Here is a 26,383-nt window from a genome sequence, read left to right as displayed (position 1 = left end):
TTGCATATGGAACATAGGCGAAACAACAGCAGTACTTCTGATGCTGCTTATTCCAGGAAGGGGCAGCAATACTGTTGATGATACGTAGAAATATCTTCACAGTCCCATTTAAAAACTCACAAAGATTATTCACACACAGAAAAAAAAACTAGAACAGATGTAATAGTTAATTGGTAAGTAAGTACATTTTAGCATATTAGAAAAGTTACCACAACTGTCCATATTTCCCAGCCAACCTGAGCCCTGTGATGGATTTGGAGAGCCATGTCCCCCTCCCCTGAAAAAAACTATCCCAAGTTCTATTAAACATACACATTATTTCTGTGAAATCCTGAATTTATTATTAAAAGGTTCCTTTCATGCATAATGTGGTTTGTACATCCCTTGAGATAAAAAACAAACACTGAATACAAAAATCTGAACATAAAGAACTCTCACTGATTTCAGTGGGAGAGAGCTAAGCACTGCTTAACAGTGCCACTTTAATTAATGGGATTTAATAGTCCTTGCCTTCTGCAAGGCAATACCTTACACTATTTTACAGAAGGGACCATCTACACTTCCAATTATTATGTTTGTGTCCAGGGCAAAATGGAAGCTAATCCTGGATATGGTACTTTATTACTGGTAGCCCATAACCGAACTGGAAAGCATCTGACCTCCCACTTCATGGCTTGGTAGCACCTCTTTTGGACCATAACTCAACACTGGTCTTTCAACATGGAGAAATACAAAAGAGAATGGGAGCATAATTTGCCAAATAGTCACTGTTGTATGTTTTTATGTTAAATGTTTTTATATTGTGTAAATGCTATTTTAAATTGTAAGTCGCTCGGAGCACCTTGGTGGAGAGCGATTAATTAAGAAATAAAGTGAAGTGAAGTGAAGCATAATGTGGTGTCACAAAACCACAAACATGGTTTGTCCCATTGATAACAAGGTTATAAACCTACTGTCAATCTGGACTGTAAACAAATGGATTTGTAAATCTGCAAGGAATTTTGGGGTAATTTTGCTAGAAGTTATGAAATTTCTTTATTTGGCTAGAATTCTTGATAACAGATGGAGAAAGAATCTGAGAAAATTTATTGTTGTGTGACTTGAAGGCATTTCCGACTTATGGTGAGTCTCAGGTGAAGCTGTCATAGGATTTTTGTGAGAAAATATTTTCAGAGGAGTTTTGTCCTTGACTTCATCTGTGGCTGAGAGAGTGTGACTTGGCCAAAGTTATCCAGTGAGTTTCCATGGCTAAACAGAGATTCAAAGCCTGGTTTCTCAGAGCCCTAGTTCCATGTTCGAATCACTGTACCAATCTGGAACATATACATTAATAAAATTAGTTCTTTCTGTGCTGCAAGAAAATCTCAATTCCTAACTCTGCCTATTCCCCCACCGTAGAGCATGTATCACAAATAAAAGTTCTTATTTGGCTGTCTTGGCACAGTGTGATAAAACAACTGGGAGGCTGGTGATTCCAACCATGACGCCAAGCTTTGAACTGACCTGGTCCAGCATAGTGGGTAGCAGTGTTCTGTGGGGTTTGCTTGGCTTTAATGACTGTAACAAGCTGGTTGTTCTTGGAAGCACAAATAAACAGCAGGATTTGATATGCTGGGGAATCAATACACCTGATGGATATACAGCCAGCTGGCAGCAGGAAGAAGACGAGGAATTAAAGAGGATGGGAAATTAACAGCAGTGGGAGGCGGTGATGCATAGGGTAAAAGACTGAAGATCAACAACAAGAGAGATGCTTAAAAATGGGTAAATACAGAATGGAAAGTGAGAAGGGAAACAATAATGAAAGATATGAACAAAACCGAGGATTAACTTACTTGTTAGACTATTAATTTAGAACCTGAATTCAGTCATATACTATAAACAGCCTGTACCAGTTTGAGCAAAGTGCTGCAATTCAGTGCTGCTGGAAGACATCAACATCACAGAGAGGAAACGGAGCAGGAAGAAAATGGGAATGAAGCAGACGTCCTGATGTTGTTGAGCTCCTATTGTCCCTTGCTATTGGCTGCACTGGAGAATAGAGTAGGCTAAAACATGTTAAGATGAGGTAGAATAGAAAACTGATGAAATTTATGACTTCATCATAGATACCACCGGAATTGCCACAAATTGTGGCAAATCTGGTGGAGCCTGGCGTGGGGAGCCTTTCGCCCCATGCACCACATCACCCAACCTCCTCCCTACATCATCCCACAGGGGAAAAGCAACATGGGAAGCTTCCACAGGGGAAATACAACATGGTTCCTCTGCAGTTTTGTGATGGGGGAAAACGGAATATGACATATTCATTCATCCCTTACTTGTTGATGCAACCATTGTCAATATCCTTGGGGGGGGGGGGGGGGGCATGCTTCTGTGCATGCAATTCTAGTAAATGGATTTATACATGTGTCTTTTGTTATTATTATGTGACTTCAAAATTATTACAGCTTATGACAACCCTATCATAAGATTTTCTTGGGAAGATTTATTTAGAGGTTTGACTTCCTCTTAGGGTAAGAGAGTGGGACTAGCCCAAGATTACCCAATGGGTTTACATGGCTGAGTGAGGATTCCAGTCCTGGTCTGCTAGAGTCAGAGTCCAATACTCAAACCAATGGATTGCAGATCCCTACTACAAACCCCATTTCAGTTCTTTCACTGAATTCATGAAGATCTGTGACCATGGTGGAAGTAAGGAGGAGCTAGGGATGGGTTGTACATGTTTATACATGTCCCGGTTCCACTTAATCCCTGTGCATAGGGCCAGTAAGCTGTGCTCTATAATAAGAAAAAAGCTTCATCCAAATGATCCAGTAACATGTTGTTTCAATTGAAAGATGCTCAATTCTCCCCATTAGTTCTTCCCAGAATGAAAACTGGAGAGGGCTCTAGTACTTTTAACAATTGTGTAGATGACAGAATTTCACCAGATGTTGTTTTTCTGGCAACCAGGTAGCAAGCAATACCTACTGAAATTCCCTCTTTTACACAGCCATTAAAGATAGAGAACCGTTTCCAGTTTTCACTCTAGCAATGCTAATCCAACACTGCTTCCAGGAACAACTTTTTCCACATAAAGCCCCCATCCTTATGAGTCTTTTTTGACTAATACCCAGCCAGAAATGGTGAGTGAGTGAAAGTGATATGTCATGACTTCCTGTTAGGATTGTCAAACTAAGGACTGCAGCAGGATCTTATTGCTTTAGTGGTTGTGTTGCTCATAACACAACCAAGTAACAAATTACATCTCTTCTATGTAAACATTAAAGATACAATAGTCCTCTCCAGTTTGGATCTACATTGCCCTATATCCGAGTATCAAACACCAGATTATCTGGCAGTGCAGACTCACATAATCTCAAAGTAGATCCTGGAGTCAGATCCTGGGATATAAGGCAGTGTAGAAGCAGCATCACTCAAACCTACTTCCAGGAACCAGTACACCAGTTTGGGCTCCAATGGAGTATACTCACCTCTGCCCTAGGGTGTATTCTTCATGTCCAAAAGTGAAGGAAAGAAAAGTTGCAGCAGTTTCAGAATATAGTTGCATTTTTCTTGAAGTAGCATTGAGGCAAGTGCAGCTGTAAAAATAGTTGCCCATTCTTAGGCCTATGCTATTGCAATACATGAATACTTACAATAACTGGCAAGGTAAAGGGTAAAGGTTTTCCCCTGACATTAAGTCCAGTTGTGTCCAAATCTGGAGGTTGGTGCTAATCTCCATTTCTATGCCGAAGATCCGGAGTTGCCTATAGACACTTCTAAGGTCATGCGGCTGGCATGACTGCATGGAGCACCATTACCTTCCCACCCGAGTGGTACCTATGGATTTACTTACATCTGCATGTTTTCAAACTGCAAAGTTGGCAGAAGCTGGGGCTAACAGCGGGAGCTCACACCGCTCCCCGGATTCGAACCTGCAACCTTTCGATCAGCAAGTTTAGCAGCTCAGCTCTTTAACCTACTGTGCCACCGGAGGCTCCACAATAACTGAATATAATGTCAAATCAACATTTGATGGGTTGGCTGCTTGAACCGTAAGGCATTCTTCATCCACTTATGAAGGATAAATAAGAAGGTATCCCCCACCCCAGTTTCATTAATCTGTCTTAAAGGCCCCCTGCAATGAAATAGAGTGTATGAAAAGCTTAATCATCCTTCTCTTTTATTTGCACTTATCTAAGGAGATAAAAGAGAGTGGGTTTTTTCCCCCCTTCGCCTGCTGAGAATCAGACTCTGCTCAGATCATCTATTTGGGGTGTTTAGCTCATAAAAGTGCAGAATTACCTCTTTAATCTTGCCATTGACACAAAGATCAAAGATGGACATATCTGAGGATGGCTACGAATAGCTGTGTATCATATTCACTCAGATGTTTATTGTGGCACCAGGCCTGGAGTGGTTTGTGGGCCATTTTCCCCAGATCAAAACTAGAGCCTTCTGGTTGGATGACATATAAAAATGTATGGACCTAGAAAGGTAGTGATGCAAGGAAGAGAGGTCCTGTATTGAGTATTAGTAGAGCTTAGTGAAGTGGGGCTTTTGGACCATATTTTTCAGAATTCTATTGACCAGACATCTGAGAGTTCTGAGAATTGTGTTTCAAAAACCCCTTCATTCCTCCCAATTTTTAGGATTAGGTAACAGAAAATAAACAATAGTAGAGAAGGGAAATAGATGAGGGAAAGACCAAAAACAAAAGAAACTGATTTGTATAGAGACAGACTACCACATAACTGCCTTTGGCGCTCCAGGATTCTAGTAGTAAGACTGAAGATGTCACACATTGAATCTTAATCCTTTTATAAGCATACTATATGCTCTGCAACTTTGCTGTAGCCCTTCCAGCAAGATAGTTGCAAAGAATTGCAGTCCAAATGTCTTCGTGTTATTTCCATACCTTTCTGTGCAGCTTTTGCTTCTTAAACAAGCATCAGAGGTATTTACTGAGTCTTGAATGCATGTGTCACACTATTTCATAACCACAGTTCATTATGCCACCCACTCCTGAGTCAAATAGTAGCAAACCTGATGTTTTAGAGAAAGGAATGAAACCATTACAGTAACAGAAGCCATTGTGGGGAAACTCAGTGTTAGAAAAGGTGACTCCTACTTAAAGAACTGATTTCCCATCCTTGAATTTGGAAGTAATGGGTAATCTGGCTGTTATGAAGGGATCTAAACCCTTGTAACTCTCATTCTCACAAGCATCAACAAATAATTTTGCAAAAAATAATTCCTCCACTTGTGAGAAACTGCAATTCTCAAGGACTATTCACATTTTAGGACCTATTCTTCACTAAAACATATGTGACCTTTTTAGAAAATAGAAATGTTCTTATTTTCTGCAAAATAAAATCTGCACAGGAAATGATGCCATGTGCATTTTTCACATACAATTATCTTGAATCATAAAGGATATCATCCATTCAATATTTCTCATGAGAGTTTCCCAACACTCAGGAAACCCTATTTTGTCTATCATTTGAATGTTTTTCCATCCCTGCACTAATATACTCTCATTATACATGGACCTCAAAGCAATATATATGTGTGTGTTTCCCCACTTTACCATAATAACCTTCCTGTAAAAAAGGTTAAGTTGAAAGTAACTATGGCAAGATAGTTCTATGTTCCCAACAATCAACCTCTGTGATACTAAAGGTTTTCAACACAGTATATACCCAGAACTGTGGCGGAATAGCAAGTTGGTGGGATAACGTCATAGGGCAAAGGTGAAAATTGTGTGTTCCTTCAAATGTTGTTGACATAGAGGTCCCAATATCTCTTACCACTTGCTATACTGGCTAGGACTGTTGGGATCTGTAATCCAGCAATATCTAGAAAGTAACACAGTTCCAAACCCCTGCCCTAGTACAAGCTGTTGTAAGGTTTGGAACTCTGCTTTACTCAGGGGCTCCTGAGTAAATTGCAGAAAACTAAGATGAGTTTTATACATTATTGAAAGCTGTTGCACTTCTCTACTTAGGAGGGAACTGTTGAAACTGCTGAGAACTGCTAGTGTCCTGAAGTCATATTCTGTTTATCATCTTCTTTAGCAGCTTAATTTTATTGTGTTCAGGAACTCTTGTAATTTTTACGGTGCTTCTTCCAGTCAACCAATTAGATGGCCAAGATTTAGAATGGGGAAGGGGGAAAATCTTTAGGTGAATTCATACATAAGTTCTCCTCTTGGTACACCTGGGGAACTTAAACTATGCTAAAGGTGTTACAGTAGCATTTAGGCTTCCACCATTTACTCACCCATCTACCATCAGATCTGATATAAGCCTAATATCTTTGTCTATGTCTTATTGATTTTAGCTACTGTCATAACATTTATTCATTTGGCATGGGGCTACAATCAGTTTTGGTGAAGGCTGAGCTCATGACCACGGCATCCCTTTCCAGATCATGAAGGCTTCTGAGGTCATGCCCAGCTCAGGGTGTGTTGAGGCAACCTCACTCCCAAATTATTATTATTATTATTATTATTATTATTATTATTATTATTAAACTTTATTTGTACCCCGCTAGCATCTCCCGAAGGACTCGATGCGGCTTACAAAGGCCAAGGCCTCAATACACAACATAACAATACACTTAAAGCAAATTAAAAACAATTAAAGCATCATTAACAACAAGAACCACAAGCAATAAACAATACATCAAACAAGATAAAAACTGGGCCGGGCCAGAGTGAGGGGTACAAAATTAAAAAGTGCTGATGTGGCAGGTGATATGTAAGGATTATAAGGCAGTGCAATGTTCAGTGAGCGGCAGTCTTAATTCTAATAAAGTGCATCTGGGACTTGGTATTGGAGATTTCCTAATCGGGAAAGGCACATTGGAACAGCCAGGTCTTCAAGTTCTTTCTGAAGACTGCCAATGTAGGGGCCTGTCTAACATCCTTGGGGAGAGTGTTCCAGAGACGGGGGGCCACCACGGAAAAGGCCCTGTCTCGTGTCCCCCAGTTATCCCAAACTTGCCATCCCATCAACAAGCAGGCATAGGGGGCTTCACTTCAGTTGGCAGATATTTCATTGGATACCTGAAGATCTGGTGCTCCATGCCATACCAAGTTTTTGAAGTCACTGCCAAAAAAGGTTATGGTCAACTTGATGCTATAGAAAGCAGAACATTTGAATAAAAATTGATTGATTGATTGTCTTCTATGAATTATGAACTGTGTACTATCCCAACAATAATAGTTATTTGAGCCTGTCCATGTTGCTTTGGTCTATTTTTAGTACAAAAATTGGGATACTACTTCTAGATACTTTCCCATTTGGAACTGAGCCTCTCATGCCCATAAATTGTTCTCCTTTTTTGCCCTAGGCAAATGTAGTGGTGCAGCACTTGGTTGTGCTTCCTCTGAACAGTTGTTTTGCTACCTTACACAGATCCCTAAACAGCACAGGAAAATGTGCATGGCAAGAGAAAGGAGTATAATACATGGAATTATGTGGCATGTTTTATTGTGTTTTTTTTCCAGTAAAGAAATATATCAGAGTCCCGCATCGACAAGTTGATTAAAAAGAATGGCACAGCTCAGTCTGATTTGCTGTGTTGTGACTATTTTATAATCGTTCAGACCATGTGAACTAGTGATTAATGAATGGGTCCTTGTGACCAATTCTGTCACTTCTGGCTTGATCTATTTGTGTTCTCCATGCTCATTCTGAAATCTATTCATATATATTCCAAATCTAATAATCCATGTTCTCGGTGCTGTTGATTTTATTATTATGAGCCTCACAAAAAGAGGTTTACAGCTGGATTTAATCTTATGTGTGCCAGACTTCCAATGCAATTTCTAAGACCCAAGGCTGTGGATCATGGAAACTCCAATCTATTCTCATTTGCCTTCCCTATCCATAGTCCCTCATCACACAAATGGGAAAGGTAGTCCCATTTCTTTTTGTCTGGTATGAGACTGCCACATCAATATATCACATCTATTAATACAGAAGTAGAGCATGCTTCATATTTGACCTACAGCTTTCATGTTTGGTTACCACTGAGCATGAGAAATGGGGCTGATGGAAAGCCAACAGTTCTTCACCCCTACTATAAGAGCAAGGCTATAGGACATTTTTCCAGAGGCTTCCAATAACCTATCCGATTATACAGAAATTTCTTGAGCTCTTTTTCCCACTACAACTCGGTGGGTACCAGTAGGATTATCAAGTCAGGAATATCCCGGGCTGTGAAATTTCAGAGCCACATGAGGCCAGGGAACAAAAAGTAGTAGGTTTTGGTGATTTTGTTAACAATCAAAGTGTAAGCATCAATCATAATTATTTATTTTATTTATTTACCATATTTATACCCCACCTTTCTCTATCCCGAGGGGAGGGGAGCTCAAGGTGGCTTACAAATGGCACCTACACAGTACCTCAAAACATACGAAATTCACCTAAAATGGTTTGGATTAAAATTACAACATAATAAACATGATCAAAATACATTCAAAGTTAAAATACACCATCCAGAGTTCAAGGTCTAAAGCCATTCCATGATAAATTGTACAAAATTCCACATTAAGATTACTGCACTGCCTTGTTTTTCGAAAGCCTGCTCCCAGAGCCAGATTTTGACTCTCCTTCTAAAGGCTAGTAAGGAGGGGCATGATCTGATGTCACTAGGGAGGGAGTTCCACAACCGAGGGGCCACCACTGAGAAGGCCCTGTCTCTCGTCCCCACCAACTGCGCTGATGAGGAAGGTGGGAATGAGAGCAGGGTCTCCCCAGATGATCTTAGTCTCCGAGCTGATTTGTAGGGGAAGATACACTATGCCATTTAAATAAAAAGTAATGATTCACACTATGCAAGTATAGCGCTATGATTCCATTTTAACTGGCCAGGTCCTGTGGAACCCATGGGCCTAGAATTGAGGAGAGAGTACAGTATTATATTGTCTAATATATGCCACCATGTAATAGCTGAACCCCCCCCCACACACACACACACACCTTTTGAGACCCCCAAATGGTATTCCAGCTTCACTCGCTTGCATACCACCCCCTTTTTCTTTGAAGCTATGAGCCTCCACTCAACTGTTGGTTCTGTGGCTGATTTTTTTTCACTGCATAATAGTCACATCCCCATTTTTTCTGGCTGAAAGTGCAAATATTTTGTGGTGAAATATGGTATTTTGAATTTTCAGCCAGGAAGCTTTAGTGCCTTGCCAAACTAGAAATCTATGAATTCCATAGGATGAAGGCATGTCTGTTAAAGTAGAATTATAGTGCTATAACTGAACTATATGAAATAGTACTCTGTCTAACAAATGAGGCAAATATCAGCACATATCTTTCAATTTAGTGCTCTAACCCCGATATCCTTCTCTTCATCCTGGGGATTGGATCAGAGGGGCCGCGCCCTGAAATCTGGTAACCCCAGGTACAACACATGCTGCACCAGTTTTCAACCAGCTTCATTTTCATTACTTTCATTCTGTCAACTGAGACCATTTTCAGTCTGGATCCAAATGAAATTGCATTCATAGCTAAGAATGTCTTGTGTCTCTGTGTTAACTCTCCTGCCCAGTTTCTTCTTCTCTTTAATTGCTATTGATTTCAGTGGGAAATGCTTCTGCATAGGAAAGGAAATACTCCTGGGGCTTCATGCTTACAAATACTGTTGCTGACACCATGGTTAATCAAATATTAGATTCTTCATACAGCAGGAAGATAAGAGGCACTCATCCCAGAGTTGGGAAAAGTTATTTTTTTCTTCTTCTACAGTAACTCCCATGTCCCCAGTCCTCACGATTACTGGGCATACTGGGATTCAGAAAGTCATGGTGATAGAAACAAAAACAAAAAGGAACTTTTCGAAGTGCGCTCCTATTCTTGGGGCACCGGTCAAGTAGACTAGCAATGCAGGCTTCGCTCCCTTCAGATGAGATCAAGCAAGATGCATGATGGGGAATTAGAATGTATCCTCTTTATCTTTTTGTGTGAGCGGTGGGAGGTTGTCTGAGGTCCAGTGAGTATATTGGATGCCCTGCAGCTGCCAACTGCTGATATACAAACTGTCATCCCAGGAGGATTTCATCATTGCCTTTCTGCTGCCTTGAAGGTGCAGTCAGATTGGCCTTCTGAAGGGTGAATTACCAAGCAGCAAAAGATAAATAGGACTATGCCAGACACATTGCTAACCTTCTAGCATTGCAGAGATGATTCCTCTTCTGCCTTCAAACAAGACAAATATTGGGGCTTTGAGAGCAATTTGAGAAAATAACATCCCAATCCAGAATTATCCATCATCTGGTCAGGGACAGAGAAGAATGTGTATGGCTGGTACTAATATCACCACCTCTGCACATGGCATGGGCTAATATATAGGATGAAAGGGTACAAGAATGTAGAAAGTGAGGGCGGTTTGTTCAGAGTTTGACAAACTTACTTTTTGGACTACAGTTCCTATAAACATTTGCTTAGTATGGTCACTACCCATAATTGCTTGGCAATTCTAGGTCTTGTAGTACAAAGAAGTAACTCTTCCAGCTTTGTTTGTAAGCACTGGGGAAAATTCCAAAGTAAAGAATGGGAATAAACAGAAGAATAGCCTTCAGTATCCATGTGGTACTATCCCTATGGGAATCCAATTCTGTTGTGTGAAGAGAAGATTTGAATATGAATTAAAACTAGAGCTTGATGGCAGAAGTAGGCAAAGATCAGCCCATGCAACCCAGATTTCCAGTCTCTGCCAGTTCCCCAAAGACCCACAACCCCCCCCCCCCCATCTCCCAATCATGGTTACTTCTACATTCACCTGAGGCCTTCCCAAAATGATGGCAGAGATTGATGCACATCACTTCTATTTTCTGTTTTGGAAAAGACTCAGAAGATAGAGATATTTGAGGGCACCATTGGAGGGTGCGGTCCAAAAGAGGGTGCAGAGGTTAAATTGATCCCTGGATGTGGTGCAGCTATCTATCCATGACACATGGCAATGTTTTTAGGCTGGTTCTGGGAAAACCTAGACTCTATCACTGAGAAAACCATAATGTCAAACAAACTTTCATAAAAGGAAAATTTGTACAGTGTTAGTGCTCTTTTTCTCTATTTAGTGCAAAAAGGAGGAGGACATGATGAAGATGCAAGGTGAGTCAAGGAAGGGAGAAAAGGGAAACCAGAGAGAGGGTAAGGTGTTGAGAAGCAAGAAATGAGATAAAAGAGAGAAGGAATTTGAAAGGTACAAATAATAAAAGAAGTGGAAGCAAAATGGGTCAAAATGCAAGGGAAAGAATTATGGCATATATATTACTTATCACTTTCCTGTGCTTTTTCCCCTTGAAACTAGGTGGCAGCTACTTTTGGTGATTTCCTGCCATATTTTCCATAAATTTCAATCTATACCATTTTGCCATCAGTAAGAAAACTGACGAGAGGAAAACCTAGTGATTTGATGGCAATAGAGTAGTGTTAGAAGTGCCCATTCACGCCAAAAGGTGATGGTTGTTATTTCTCCTGGCCTATTACTAATCCTGACAATCGCCTTGCAATTTAGATTTTCTGAAAGGTATTCATAACTCAAGTTGACACAATAAATTCCATTTCTAAATATGTTTTTGAGTTTCTCTCTCTCAAAGTCCAAAACTATTTTATTTTATTTATGCTCCATTTATCTCCCAGCATGGGATTCGATGCAACTTAAAACATGTTGTTTTTTCTTCTTGTTGTTTTTCTTCTTGTTGTTAATTCATTTATATCCCACTATAGTCCCAATAATGAGTCTCAAGGCTGCTTACAACATATTAAAAAGAGTGCAAGTTAATAATAATAATAATAATAATAATAATAATAATAATAATAATAATTTATTCATATACTGTCCTCCCGAATGGACTCAGGGTGGTTAAAACAATACAAAAACCAGAATAAACATACAATTATAGGATTAAAAAACAATATATCCATTTGTGAATCTTAACATCTGGGCAGATTTGTATAGGAAATAAAGGTCTTTCAGAGACTCTGAATCTAAATATTGTACAACTTTGAAGGTTATAACCATCACTTTGAATTTTGTTTGAAAACAGATTGGTAGCCACAAACTGTTTGAAACAAACTGTTTCTAAAAAGGAGTTATGTATTCTCAGTAACCAGTCTAGTCAGCAACCTGACTCCAGCATTTTGGATCCACCAAAGTTTTTGTTTCCAAAGCCAGTACTACACCCACAAAGACAACCCAAGCTGTCATTTATGTATATCATTGGATTCTAGAATTTTTGATTAATCTTTGATTCATTGGACTAAGTATAAATTTAATTGATTCAATGAATCTATTTTAATTTGTACTAGTAATAGATTGAGGACGTAATCACAAGAGGTAAGCAAATCAGCATTACAGCAGAACCTTTGGTATGGATGCTGATCACATAATTCTGTCTGCTAATCAGCCACTCTTAGTCTCCCTTCCCTAGCTATTTATGGATAAAACCCATGAGTATCTTAAAATGGTGAATCAGTGTGATTGCACAATGAAGAAATGTGAAATATTGAATGGAGGAGCCGACCATCGCCCCTTTGCCATGGACCGATCACCACCTGATCAGTTTTAGACTAACTGTGCCTTCTAACCTTCGCAGGGGTGGTGGACCCATTAGAATGGTCCGCCCCAGGAGACTGATGGATCCAAATGGTTTCCTGATGGCTCTTGGGGATTTTTCCACCTCCTTGGCTAGCGATACTGTCGATGCTCTGGTCTCTGGCTGGAATAGGGAGTTGACCAGGGCAATTGACACTATCGCTCCGGAACGCCCCCTCTCGAGTAACCGAGCTAAACCAGCTTCTTGGTTTACTGAGGAGCTGGCAGCAATGAAGCGAAAGAAGAGGAGGCTAGAGTGCGTGTGGCGCCAGAATCCCACCAATCTAACTCAAACACACCTGAATGCCTTTTTAAGGTCCTACGGTGTGGCAATAGAGGCAGCTCAGAAAACATTCATCACAGCCAATATTGCATCAGCGAAGAATCGTCCAGCTGAGCTTTTCCGAGTTGTCAGGGGCCTGTTAAATCCGCCGAAAAGCGAGGCCCCGGATAACTCGGTGGCTCGCTGTGAAGCATTTGCTCGATTCTTCGCGGATAAAATTGAGCGGATTCGGTCTGGCTTCGACGTCATGTTAACGGCAGTCTCCGGGGATGTAACGAGAGCATCTGCTTGTCCGGTTTTGTTGGATTCATTTCAATTGGTTCAGCTTGAGGATGTGGACAAGATCCTTGGAGAGGTGCGACCCACCACATGCATCCTAGACCCCTGTCCTTCCTGGCTGATCAAGGAAGCCAGAGGGGGTTTGGCAGGGTGGGTGAAGGTGATGGTTAATACCTCCTTACAGAAAGGAGAGTTTCCAGCGAGCTTAAAGCAAGCTATTATAAAACCGCTGTTGAAGAAACCATCACTGGATCCCACTCAATTCGACAACTATCGGCCAGTTTCCAATCTCCCCTACTTGGGCAAAGTCATGGAACGTGTGGTGGCAACACAACTCCAGGGGTTTCTGGTAGACACTGATTATCTTGATCCGGCACAGTCAGGCTTTAGGCCGGGACATGGAACTGAGACAGCCTTGGTCGCCTTGGTAGATGATCTGCGCAGGGAACTAGACAGGGGGAGTGTGTCCCTGTTGGTTCTGCTGGACCTCTCAGCGGCCTTCGATACCGTCGATCACGGTATCCTTCTGGGCCGCCTCATGGACATGGGGCTCGGAGGCACTGCTTTGCGGTGGCTCCGATCCTTCCTTGAGGGACGGACCCAGAAGGTGTTATTGGGTGACACCTGTTCGGCCCCACAACCCTTGTTGTGTGGAGTCCCACAGGGTTCAATCTTGTCCCCGATGTTATTTAACATCTACATGAAGCCGTTGGGAGAGATCATTCAGAGTTTCGGACTAAGATGCTATCTCTATGCAGATGACGTCCAAATCTGTCACTCCTTCTCACCTGTCACCAAGGAGGCTGTCCAGACCTTGAACCGGTGTTTAGCCGCTGTATCGGACTGGATGAGAGCTAACAAATTGAAATTGAATCCAGACAAGACAGAGGTCCTACTGGTCAGTCGGAAGGCCGAACAGGGTATAGGGTTACAGCCTGTGTTAGACGGGGTTACACTCCCCCTGAAGACGCAGGTTCGCAGCTTGGGAGTGATCCTGGACTCACCGCTGAGCCTGGAACCCCAGGTCTCAGCGGTGGCCGGGAGAGCTTTCGCACAATTAAAACTTGTGCGCCAGCTGCGCCCGTACCTTGGGAAGTCAGATCTGGCCACGGTGGTCCACGCTCTTGTCACATCCCGGCTGGATTACTGCAACGCACTCTACGTGGGGTTGCCTCTAAAGACTGCTCGGAAATTACAACTAGTCCAGCGAGAAGCAGCCAGGTTGCTCACCGGAGCGACGTACAGGGAGCACACCACCCCCCTGTTGCGTCAGCTCCACTGGCTGCCAATCCAATTCCGAGCAGAATTTAAAGTGCTGGTCTTGACCTACAAAACCCTATACGGTTCCGGCCCAGTGTATTTGTCCGAACGGATCTCCCTCTACGTCCCACCTCGAAGTTTAAGATCTTCTGGGGAGGCCCTGCTCTCGACCCCGCCAGTCTCTCAAGTGAGGCTGGCTGGGACGAGGAGCGGGGCCTTCTCAGTGGCGGCCCCCCGCCTGTGGAATGCTCTCCCCGGGGAGATTAGAGCGGCGACCTCCCTCCTAGCATTTAGGAAAAAACTAAAGACCTGGATGTGGGACCAAGCTTTTGGTCACTCTGTCAATTAACTCAAGGACCTGGGAATAGACAAAGACAAATGGAGTTGAACGGACTTATGGACTCTGATATATGGACCCTGACATGAGATTGTTTTAGGTTTTAGGATTTTATTATGTACTGATGTTTTAATTTAAGTGTTGAATTGTTATTTTTTGTATTACTTGTTATGTGTTCGGGCATCTAATTGTGCCCTCCCCTGTAAGCCGCCCTGAGTCCCCCCCGGGGTGAGAAGGGCGGGGTATAAGTGAATGAAATAAATAAATAAAATAAATTGCTCAACCTGTTATTTGTCCACTATCAATGATAGCACAAATGTAATGTGATTGCATCCTTGGGCTAGGACAGGAAAAATCTGGCCCTACAGATGTTGTAGATGTTGCTGAAGTACAACTCTCACTATGAGCTATTCTGGCCAAGGCTAAAGGAAACTGCTGTTCAACAATGTCTGGAGGACTTCACTTTATCCACCGGAAATGTTTCATGGGTGTTTTTTTTTTCAATATTATAAGCAATATATATATCTGCATTTCAGTTACTGGAGAATATAAGCAGGAGGATATCCCAAAGGCATCTGACTGGCCATTGTGAGAAAAGACAGGTGGATTAGACAGGCCTATGCTCTGATCCAGCACTGCTTTTCTTGTGTCTTTAATTCTCTGGAGTGTACAACTTGCCCGTGACAGGAATTTCACATCAAGCAAGTCAATATGAAAAGGTTCCCACACTGAATATAAACTTTCAAAAAGCATTGATTGAGCATATTTCCATTTAAGTCACAGTGCATGAATGGATAGTCATAGTGTGAGCTCTGAAAACGTTTTTATGTGTGTGTGCCGATCATACAATCCCCAACTGCCATGGTATCTGAAAGATTCAGATCCAAAAAGAAATGTTTCCAAGCTGTTTCATTTTGGTTAGTAAAGTTCAAACTCATAGCTATGTTTTTTAAAAGATGTAATGCAAGCATGCTAATCATCATTATCAGCATCCACCCAGAATAATTTGTAATTTGTAATAGAGTGGCCTACAGATGTTATTAATAATGACTCATGTATTGCTGTTTCAGAAATTACGAGAATCACTGGATTCAAATTACAGGAAAAGAGATGTCACTTAAACATTACTGTAAAAGCTATTCAACATAGGTAGAATAGATTGCTGTGGAGGGTGGTGGACTCTTCCTCCTTTGGAGATCTTTAAGCAGAAGATGGATAGTCATGCCTTATTCCTATGTGGCAGGGGGTTGGATTACACAATGATGATGATGATGATGATGATGATGATGATGATGATTATGATTATTAGCACCCCTCCACCATCTCCCCGAAGAGACTTGGAGCAGCTCACAAAGCACTCCAAACTGCCGCACATACAATACACAATAAATAGATATTGAAACAATAATAACATGAGATCACAATCGCAAACACATCATAAAATTATCACATAAAATATTACAATTCATAAAACGCAGTGATGACTGCGGATAAAATTGGTTGTTTCCATTTCATGAACCAAGTGCCAAAGTGATGCCTAATCCTTAAAATCTACACAAGGTCAAGGGCTTGTTTAAATAGCCATGTTTTTAGACTGGATTGGAAAACTTGAAGAAAGGGGGGGGGGGGTAACCTAATTCCTCTACAGAGGGCATTTGAGAGCCAGAGGGCCACCACTGTGAAGGCCCCCTCTCTCGTCCCCACCAACCATACTTGGGATGGTGGTAGGACTGAGAGAAGAGCTTCCCTGGCAGATCTCGAAGATAAGTTGGACTCGAAGCAGATCTTCCAACTCGAAGATTCTGTGATTCTGTAAGTCTAATAAATAAATTAAATAAATATAAAAACTTACTGATAAATGTGTTGTTAAAAATCCCTTAAAAAAGGGATGAGCAAAGTGCAGCCTAAAGGCCACACACAGCTTTCAGGTATGCTTTTGTGACACCCATGATCAAAACATACACACACAACCAAAGAAGTTTGAACATCCAAAATTGATCTCTAGGTGGCATGGAAGACATTTTCACCATATTTAGAGCTCCCTTAAATTCCCGAGGAATCCAAATGAATGTTTTAATTATCTCAAAATGCCTCCTTAGCATCCCAGGAACACATCAAAACATATCTTCATGTTCCTTTTTGCTGGAGCTTGATAGAGAATTTTGTTTTGTTGTTACTGGAGCACTGTAATGCCCCCATAACCTCAAAGTATCCCAGTCTTTCCCCCCTGTGGTAAAAGACCAGAAGTATTCCCTGAATTTCTGGTGTGCTTTAGTTAAGGATTCCAGTTTATTCAGCAAATCCATTGCGATCTACACACATCAGCAGTGTTAACCTCATACTTCATTTCCACCTCTCACATGATCTTGCTGTTTAGAAGAACATAATTTTTAATATGTAAAATGGGAGCCAACAGCAATTGGCTCTGCCTGGAACTAGAGAACATAAACATAAGCTAATCTAATGTTTGTGATTCAACTCGGTTTCTCGTTTTCACAACCTGAAGTTCAATTCCCATCAATTCTGTACTGTTGCAAGTCATAAGAAAATGTGTATGGCTACTCATATGTATTTCATAATGCATGATAATGGACATATCCCTACCTATATTTTCCCCAAATATACAGTTTATTCTATACAATTTTTCTTAGAATATCCAATAATATTCATGTTTTGCACACTTTTCTGAATGCATGCATTATTATGCCTTTTTAAACTAGAGACTATTTTGCATAATTCTGAGAAAGTGTGTGTTTTTGTATACAAGTATATTCATTCTTACAGAAGGAGTGTTTGCAGTAACTTTGTATGATTTTTTTTAAAAAAAACTTGCATATATGATAGGTATGTAAGGATGAATTTCCATTACACTGTAATAAATAATGTAAAGGCACTCATGATATTTTTCAAGGGAGGATGCTTATAATGCATACATACAGGCATGTAGCCAGGGGGGGGCTCGGGGGGCTTCAGCCCCCCCCCCCCGAAATTCTCATGGTGGTTCGCGAAAAGGCCTTACTGGTGCATTATTTAAACTGTTATGTTTATTAATATCATGATTTGATCACCATTCTCAATATATCCCATATGTATGGGGGTATTGGGGTAATGATACAAAAGGTTTGCTAGGCTAGACCCTCTTTCACTCAGACTCAGCCCCCCCCCGAAACTCAGCCCCCCCCCCCGAAACCCCCCCTGAAAATTTTTTAGCCCCCCCCGAAACGAAATCCTGGCTACGGGCCTGCATACATATAATGCAAAATATGTTAGATAAATTCCATTGTAATGTGCACACACAACAAAAAAAGCATATACAATAATGCATAAATGCACACAAAATGCACTCAACTGTTTTTCCTACTTGTCCGATTTTGCCAAATTCACAGGGAGATGCAGAAACAGGCAAAATGCATATTCAGTTAGGAAACTGAGCAGAACTGAAATTGACAGATTTGCCCTTTCCTACTGTGTTCCTCCCAAATTGTTGGAGAATGAGTCACCCTACTGGAAAATATTTAGTGAACTCTTTTCTTTTTTGCTTCTCGAGGTAGACAGAGATTTAAAGAGATTGAGGAAATGAGAATGGTGTGGAAGATTTCAGGAGGCTATTTCTCCTCAGCTCTTTATTGCCCTTAGAGAGCCAAGAAAATTGTAGTGAATGCAGTGTGGAAGATGTACATCATCTGTTTCCCATCCTCAAACCCCTGAGTGCTTATTGGAAAAAGAAGTAAGGGCCATGTGTCAAGTCATGTCTGCTGCAGTGTCAAGTCAAATAAGGATCACGTTGACTAGGTTTTTTCTTTATCAATCTTACAAGTGGTAAGATGCACTATCTGATATGTTCACTTGCCAGTTGCCTGTGAAAACCCTGTAGAATCAAGGCTGCATCTTTTATTTCATGTCATCCTAGACAGATTTTTTTTAATTTAGGGAGAATTGCTCTATATAGAAAGCGGAATATCAAATTCAAGATCTGGTAACATAATATTAAAATTGCCATTTGAGTGCCCATCTCCCTATAAAGATACTGGCTTACCATGCTGCTGGAATCAATCTTTCAGAAATATTTGAAACAGCATATAAATGACAAAGTCTATGCATGCAGGAGCTTTCCGTCAGCTTTTTTCAAAACACTGAAGTAACTAGTTCCCATAAGCCATTCAAATCTAAACTGAGACAAATACAGAGCACTATTTCATAGCAAATCCCCTCCAGAATCTAATGTGCTATTGGTGTACTTCAGTCATTTTCAGCAACAGAGATAAACAAACCCAGTGTGCTCCAAATATTCATTCACAAACCCCAATCAACATGGCCAAGGATTGTGGGTTATAGGACTTATAGTTCAAAACCTCTGGTTGCTTAGTCTTGTTGTACTACATCTGCCTAGCTGGTTAGACAGAAGCTCCTATAGCAATAACCATTCTTGCACTGTTTTTAACTTTTTTTCTCTCTCTTTTTTCATATTGTAGTTTGTGTTTTGTTAATCTTTATTGGAAAATTAATAAAATGTCTAGAAAAAAAAAAAAGAAAAAATGGGCTAAACTAGCCTGAGTGCCCCAGGTTCCCTAAGGAGATTTTGCTTCTGGTATTTCTCATAGCCCAAATACAGCCTAGGGACAGATATTGCTTGGTATGCTGCCAACCAGAGCAGCCCACAATGGTTTTGCCAATGCCTCAAGTGACCATGGAATGTTTAGCCTGAACTAAGCCTCAGAAGCAGCATTTAAACTAATGGCAGCAATCTGCCAAGAATGTATAACATGTAGGTAATATCCATTTCTTTCTAAGCTTGAGATCTTCCTGGCATACTGTACCCAACATAATTTCTGAACTTTCTTACTTCACTCTTCCCCTATGCCTGCAGCCATTTTTCCCTTCCATCACAGGAACCTATGTCAGCATAATTAAGATGGAAAAGTGGATTTCAGCTTTTGAATACTTTGTACTACATCCGCCACCTTACAGTTAAGCTAAGGGCCAATTCACCAGCAATGTAGATATTGTAGGTATACATCTAAAGTCCTAGGGGTCCCCAGGGGCGCAGTGGGTTAAACCCTTGTGCCGGCAGGACAGAAAACCTACAGGTTGTAGGTTCGAATCTGGGAAGAGCACAGATGAGCTACCTCTCTAGCTCAGGGACATAAGAGAAGCTTCCCACAAGGATGGTAAAACATCAGAACATCCCAGCATCCCTTGGGCAATGTCCTTACAGACAGCCAATTTTCTCACACCAGAAGTGACTTGCAATTTCTCAAGTGGCTCCTGACATGGAAAAAAAATCTAAAGTCCTCTTAATTTACTCATTTATTTGGAGACTCACACCTCCATCAGTTCAACTTTCTTGCTATGAAAAATTACTCAGCAGCCACTGATGTAATGGTCCATGTTGCCTCGCAGGTGAGGAGACAGTCCCCATAAGCATAAACTCACAGAAAATCAACAACCTGTATTGATCCATATCAATCAATGACTGCCAGCAGTTTCTATCTACATCATGAACAGGCTCTTTGTAAAGCCATTGGTTCTTTTAAAAAAAAAATACTGAATTTTTAAGGGGAAAAGAAGAAAGAAAAGAGAGAGAGAGAAAGGGGAGGGGTAATGGGGGGTGTAGGAAAGTTTTACAGGTAGGAAAGAGGGAGGAGGGAAGAAGGGAAAGCTAACTATGGTTGAAAGGGTATGGAGATATCCCTACTGATGGTGATGGGAGTGGAGTGATTTATTGGTTCTTAACAACACATTTATGGCCAAGTCCAGGCTACATGTCAGTTTAGACAAACTCAGCCTCAGAGGAAACAAGAAAGCCTGGAAGGGACAGGAAGTAGATGATGGCAACATCTCTCCCATAAAGATACTCTGGCAGTTACACCCAGAGAAACCTAGTTTCACTATGAGTATGGTGGCAGCCATCCAATTCCATCTCACTTCTGCCACAACTGAAGGATAAAAAGAAGAAGGAAAATGTTACACACCATGGCAAGATACAGGAAGAACTGAGGTTGAAGCAGGCTAATTCTGGAACCACCTTGAGACAGCAGAAATGAGGTTTCATGCAAACTGTGATCACAATCTTCTCATACTGCTCAATTATAGTGCTATAATTCACTCCAACTATCCAGGTCTCATCCTGTGGCATCCTGGGATTTTCAATTTAGGAAGGAAATTCTCAGTCAGAAAACTTTAGTGCCTTACCAAATCCAAAATGTGATATTCCATAGGATGTGGTCGTGCCATTTAATGAGGAATCACAGCAGTATAGTCGTCTGATGTGCAAGGACTCAAGTTACACTGACCCAACCAACAACCTGTAGATCAGGAAGAAACTGAAGACATTTGGATGGCTAAGCAAAGTTTAAGAGACTGGATGATGTTCTTGAAGAAATTCTAAGCTAGAAGGATTTCATATGTTCTATATCTTGAACATGTGAGGTGCTTTGCTGTTATATGTAGAGTGCACAGACAAATATAAAGAGTAAGTAAGATCAAAAACATGTTTGCAAGTAAACACATTAGAAAGCTAGGTTTGGCTATGGGTTTCCATCAAGTGCCTATCAATGCTAAAGGTAAATGCTGCCGGGTTATTTTAATTGTGTCAGAAGCAACTTGAGAAACTGCAAGTCACTTCTGGTGTGAGAGAAAAGGCCATCTGCAGAGATGTTGCACAGAGAATGCCCATGAGAGAAGCCATGGGAGGCTTCTCTTATGTCCCTGCATGAGAAGCTAGAGCTTCCCTTCTCATGGATTCGAACCACTAATCTTCAGGTCAGCAGTTCAGCCGGCACAATGTTGCTGGTACATACTATATACATAACTGAATTGACCAGCTAATTCTTAGTCCTCCTCTATACTGGCTGATTAGTCTGAGGCCAACAGAAATACTCCACACTGCCCCCAATCTGCAGCAGCAGCAAGTCAAAGTCCAGATGAGTCAAGACTGCATCAGCCCCACTGAACTGACATCTTATCATCCATGTCACATTTGCTGCTCCTTGGCATTATAATAATAATAAAACTTTTTTACCCCGCCCTCTCTCCTCGGAGGAACTCAGGGTGGTTGCAGGACATTGCAGAGCCCCTGACATCAGCAAAGGAAACCATGCGAACAAGAAAAAGGAGGTGGGCAAACTCAAGAGCATCCCCCAACTTTTTCTAACAAAGAGACTATAAAAGACTTAACATGATTTACCCCACAATACTCTCCAGAACTTGCAGAATATCATGGGGACAGCCAGGAGTGACTGCACAGGGAGAACCAGTTATTTAAGCCCATGTAGTTGAGCCCTCTCCAGCAAAGGATCACCGCCTTGTTGTGGCGCTGGAGCTTGAGCACCTCAATGATGACATGAGCGAAACCGTGAAGGGCCACCCAAGACGGGACGGTCGTGGCAGAGAGGTCAGACCAAGCGTGATCCCTGGGGAAGGCAACGGCAAACCACCCCAGTATCCTTGCCAAGAAAACTAAATGGACCAGTACAACCAGAGATATGTCGGTATGCCATTAGATGGGACTCCCAGGTCGGAAGATGGCCAAAATGCTACTGGGGAGGAGTAGAGGATAAGTTCAACTAGCCCCAGATGTGATGACGCAGCTAGCTCAAAGCCGAAAGGAAGGCTAGCGGCCGACGGTACTGAAGGTGAACGACGAATCCGATGCTCTAAAGATCAACACACCATAGGAACCTGGAATGTAAGATCTATGAGCCAGGGCAAATTGGATGTTGTTATTGGTGAGATGTCAAGACTAAAGATAGACATTCTGGGAGTCAGCGAACTAAAATGGACTGGAATGGGCCACTTCACATCAGATGACCACCAGATCTACTACTGCAGACAAGAGGAACATCGAAGAAATGGAGTAGCCTTCATAATTAATAAGAAATTCGCTAAAGCAGTGCTTGGATACAACCCAAAAAATGACAGAATGATCTCAATTCGAGTGCAAGGAAAGCCTTTCAACATTACAGTGATCCAAATATACGCCCCAACCACAGCTGCTGAAGAAGCAGAAGTAGATCAGTTCTATGAGGATCTGCAGGAACTACTGGATAATACACCAAAAAGAGACATTATTTTCATTACAGGAGACTGGAATGCCAAGGTGGGAAGTCAAATGACAACTGGGATCAGAGGCAAGCATGGTCTGGGAGAACAAAATGAAGTGGGACGCAGGCTGATAGAATTTTGCCAGGAAAACTCGCTGTGTATAACAAACACTCTCTTCCAACAACCTAAAAGACGGCTGTACACATGGACTTCACCAGATGGTCAGCACCGAAATCAGATTGACTACATCCTTTGCAGCCAAAGGTGGCGGACATCCATCCAGTCGGTGAAAACAAGACCTGGGGCTGACTGTAGCTCAGATCACGAACTTCTTATTGCTCAATTTAAAATAAAACTGAAGAGATCAGGGAAAACACACAGACCAGTTAGATATGATCTCACTAACATTCCTAGCGAATATACAGTGGAAGTGAAGAACAGATTTGAAGGACTATATTTAGTAAACAGAGTCCCAGAAGAACTATGGACAGAAGTCCGCGACATTGTCCAGGAGGCGGCAACAAAGTACGTCCCAAAGAAAAAGAAAATGAAGAAGGCAAAATGGTTGTCTGCTGAGACACTGGAAGTAGCCCAAGAAAAGAGGAAAGCAAAAGGAAACAGTGATAAGGGGAGATGTGCCCAGTTAAATGCGCAATTCCAGAGGTTAGCCAGAAGAGATAAGGAACTATTTTTAAATAAGCAATGCATGGAAGTGGAAGAAGACAACAGAATAGGAAGGACAAGAGACCTCTTCCAGAAAATTAGAAACATTGGAGGTAAATTTCAGGCAAAAATTGGTATGATAAGAAACAAAGATGGCAGGGACCTAACAGAAGCTGAAGAGATCAAGAGAAGGTGGCGAGACTATACAGAAGATCTGTATAGGAAGGATAATAACATCGAGGATAGTTTTGACAGTGTGGTGAATGAATTAGAACCAGACATCCTGAGGAGTGAGGTTGAATGGGCCTTAAGAAGCATTGCTAACAACAAGGCAGCAGGAGACGACGGGATCCCAGCTGAACTGTTTAAAATCTTAAAAGATGATGCTGTCAAGGTGATGCATGCCATATGCCAGCAAATATGGAAAACACAAGAATGGCCATCAGACTGGAAAAAATCAACTTATATCCCCATACCAAAAAAGGGAAATGCGAAAGACTGCTCAAACTTCCGTACAGTGGCCCTTATTCCTCATGCCAGTAAGGTAATGCTTAAGATCCTGCAAGGAAGACTCCAGCAATACATGCAGCGAGAGTTGCCAGATGTTCAAGCTGGGTTTAGAAAAGGCAGAGGAACGAGAGACCAGATTGCCAATATCCGCTGGATAATGGAGAAAGGCAGGGAGTCTCAGAAAAACATCTATTTCTGCTTCATTGACTATTCTAAAGCCTTTGACTGTGTGGATCATAATAAATTGTGGCAAGTTCTTGGTGGGATGGGCATACCAAGCCACCTTGTCTCTCTCCTGAGGAATCTGTACAAGGACCAAGTAGCAACAGTCAGAACTGACCACAGAACAACAGACTGGTTCAAGATTGCGAAAGGCGTACGGCAAGGCTGCATCCTCTCACCCAACCTCTTTAACCTGTATGCAGAACACATCATGCGATGTGCGGGGCTTGATGAATGCAAGGCTGGGGTGAAAATTGCTGGAAGAAACATTAACAACCTCAGATATGCAGATGACACCACTCTGATGGCCGAAAGCGAGGAGGAGCTGAGGAGCCTTCTAATCAAGGTGAAAGAAGAAAGCGCAAAAGCTGGGTTGCAGCTAAACATAAAAAAAAACAAGATTATAGCAACAAGAATGATTGACAACTGGAAAATAGAGGGAGAAAATGTGGAGGCCGTGACAGACTTTGTATTTCTAGGCGCAAAGATTACTGCAGATGCAGACTGTAGCCAGGAAATCAGAAGACGCTTACTTCTTGGGAGGAGAGTAATGTCCAGTCTCGATAAAATAGTAAAGAGTAGAGACATCACACTGGCAACAAAGATCCGCCTAGTCAAAGCCATGGTATTCCCTGTAGTCACCTACGGATGTGAGAGCTGGACCTTAGGGAAGGCTGAGCGAAGGAAGATCGATGCTTTTGAGCTGTGGTGTTGGAGGAAAGTGCTGAGAGTGCCTTGGACTGCGAGAAGATCCAACCAGTCCATCCTCCAGGAAATAAAGCCCTAATGCTCATTGGAGGGAAGGATACTAGAGACAAAGTTGAAGTATTTTGGCCACATCATGAGGAGACAGGAAAGCCTAGAGAAGACAATTATGCTGGGGAAAGTGGAAGGCAAAAGGAAGAGGGGCCGACCAAGGGCAAGATGGATGGATGGCATCCTTGAAGTGACTGGACTGACCTTGAAGGAGCTGGGGGTGGTGACGGCCGACAGGGAGCTCTGGCGTGGGCTGGTCCATGAGGTCACGAAGAGTCGGAGGCGACTGAACAAATGAACAACAACAAGTTGAGCCCTTAGCCACTTTTTATAATACTTGGTATTCAGTAACATCAGAGTCAAACAAGATGCCTCTAAACAGAACTATTTTGACCAATTTGGCACAACTCCTTTTCTTTCTTTGTAATACAGAAAGCTGTTTTGAACATTATTAAACCACAATCCTACTGTCATTTATCATTATTAGAGCTGGATGCTGCACAAATGATTGAAACAATGAAAAATTGAAAAGCTCTTAACACTCAGCCCCAAGATTATTTCTAAGCTATTGAAGTATGCTGTGCAATCCGACACATGGTTAAGAACATGTCTTATTACAGGCTAGTATTTAGTACTCGTCTAGCATAGTATTTCCTACATACCTGACAATAACCCTCCGGAGTCTCAAGCAAATATCACTCAAAGTAAGTCCTGTCTGAAGATGGGAAATCTTTAGCTTTCTAAATGTTTTGGGTTACAACTTCTATAATCATTTACCATCAGCCATGCACTATAGAGCTGATAGGAGATTACACCAGCACATCTTGTCCTAACAGATTGTTTCAACTAGAGGGGTCCTAGATTGAAACCTTGAGCCTAAAATGTGGCACGTTCTCCTTTGAAAAATATCCTCAACTGAGTTTACTGAAGTTAATCTGGGACAGACAGAATAGACATCCATGAGAATGTAGACCAAATAATCCAGTACTGAGAGCGAAAGGTATGAAAGCATTTTTTATATCCCTGTCCCAGTATCCTGGATCCTTCTTTGACCAACAGACATTGAGACTGTCATGTTATGCTCTCTACAAACTCACCTCATCTAGACTTTTATCCAGGGTTTAATTTTCCATTTGCTACCAACCAGGATTTTTCTCTTCATATTTTTACCAACTAATAAGAATAATAACTATGTAGTGGCTTTTGACTGACAGCATTAGGAGATGTAGTGAGTTTTGCCTTTGCCACCAAGTAAATTGCTTTTTGAATCCCTGATAGCAACAAACAGCTGTTCGATGACAGAAAAGGTGAATATGTATTTAGACGCTTTGTTGGGTACTTGTACAGTTCTCACAGCTTTGAAATGGTAGATTGGTCATGCCTGTGCATGCTACTTTTATTTATTGGTTTCTGCATAATAATCCTTA

This window comes from Anolis sagrei, chromosome 4, assembly GCF_037176765.1.
Source record: "Anolis sagrei isolate rAnoSag1 chromosome 4, rAnoSag1.mat, whole genome shotgun sequence".
NCBI classification, from domain to species: domain Eukaryota; kingdom Metazoa; phylum Chordata; class Lepidosauria; order Squamata; family Dactyloidae; genus Anolis; species Anolis sagrei.
Note: the sequence above shows the minus strand (reverse complement) of the source record.